Raw genomic sequence first — 2,000 nt, 5'->3', positions numbered from 1 at the left:
GAAGAGAAAGATGGGAAGGCGGCAGGAAATAAAAAAGTCAAATAAACACGGTAGTCGATGAAACGAAGATAGAGGAAGAGGGCGAAGCAGAAAATTTAGAAGAGGGAGAGATAACTGCCATCAGGAGAACGGTCAGCGTTGGATACAGGAGTCTTCCGAAGAAGAAAAAGAAGAAAAGAGAGGAGGAAAATTGTAAAGAAAAACCGAATGCCGAAATATCTCGCCTGGGAAATTCACGATCACGAATAAAAATGGCAAGCAGGCCCCCCGAGAGGTGATGGAGGAGTAGATTTTATTTATGTGTATAGAGACATTATCACACAATGTCCATCTGATAATCAACAGGTTACTAACCTGGACGCATTTACTTTACAGGGCTCTAGCACCAAGGGTTACACGTCCACGCTCTATAAACAAATTGCCGAAAAGACATAAGCTGCATTGCTATTCGCATTTCATATCCTGTTGTGTTTGAGGAGGAGCGCTCTGCTACAGCTATTTTTAATTTAAGACCGCGTTAGGTCTTTCATATATAAAGGGTGTATCAACTTTTTTCAATTACTTTATCTGTAGGCGTTGATCCGAATTGTTGACACGAGTAAGGCAAAATATCTTCGTGATCGCAATAGGTATGTTTGCACTTCCTTTATCCCTCTTACAACAGAGAAAGTTATCCTTCTGTTGATAGGTCGGAAATTCATCTTAAGGCACACAGAGGAGGAGCCTTGGACGATATTAATATATATAGATCATTACAGAGAAGGAGGCGGTTTCTTTTCTTTTCTCGGCAATGTGGGAAAGCGCCTCATTCCATTCATCACAAAATGATTTAAGCTGGCCGCACTTGGAGCACGCGTGAGAGAGAGCAGAACAGATCTTTGGTCGTCGTTGAAGAAGAGAGGATTAGAGGCTGCTTAAAACGTTGGCACACGAATCGTGCGAGGGAGAGGTGAAAAGATTAAGAGCGTGCAAGAAAAGAAAAGCAAAATGCACATCATATGAAAATGATGTCTCGATGGTGTAACCAGTATCAGTCAAGTCTTCGATGCACTAGCTCCGTTTCCTCATCGACAAAGATTTTTACACAGTGAACATCGTCAGTTCAAGACACCGCTGTCACCATATGTGGCCGAGATCTCTGACGTGTTCCCGCGCACAGGACAAATGCGAATGATTGAGTTGGAGATTGAAGAGAGGACTTAGGTAGATGTTTTGCCTCTTAACACAGGAGTGAACGGGAGTATTACCGATAATTATATCAAATTTCGATGGCTTGCTGGACAGAATTGTCTTGTAGACTTGTCAAAACTTGTTTTAGAGGTGAAGGGATCATTATTCAAATGGGTCATTATGTCTTGCTTTTAATAACGTAACATATATTCGACTTATAGCATACCGCTTCATCAGGGCTCTCTACACCTCCAGAAATTTATCAGTTCGTATCAAAGTAAATGTTTTCTTGATATAAGTAGGCACCTGCAGCACTGTAAAAGGCTAGCACGTAAGAGTTCTGGAGGAGGAGGAGGTCAGTTCTAGGCCTCTAAAAGCTGGGCGCTTCAGATCTTGTAGCACAAAACTCGTCCTGGTGGTAGCATCTTCATAACTCATGATGGTTGTGTTAGAGAAGGTATGGAATGTAACTCTCCGAGTGTAATATATATATATATATATATATATATATATATATATATATATATATATATATGTATATATATATTTCACTTCCCCTCATGACATATGTGTTTGTTGTGTAGTTCGTTTTTGTTGTTGTTGTTTCTTAGCCATCTACGCATTTTTTCTTAATGACTGGGAATTGTTAAACAAAGAAACAAGAAATGAGCTTTCTTCTATCATTCCTTTTCGCTTTGTTTGAAATGTTTACAGATCTAAACAGTTGGTTTTATTTCTTATTGTTATACTTATGTAGTCTCAGTTGTTTAGGTTTCTAAACAACTTAATGAATGAGGTGATGAGTGATGAGAGTCCTCTCTCTCTGCTAT

Source organism: Penaeus chinensis, chromosome 16, assembly GCF_019202785.1.
Source record: "Penaeus chinensis breed Huanghai No. 1 chromosome 16, ASM1920278v2, whole genome shotgun sequence".
Taxonomy (NCBI): Eukaryota; Metazoa; Arthropoda; class Malacostraca; order Decapoda; family Penaeidae; genus Penaeus; species Penaeus chinensis.
Note: the sequence above shows the minus strand (reverse complement) of the source record.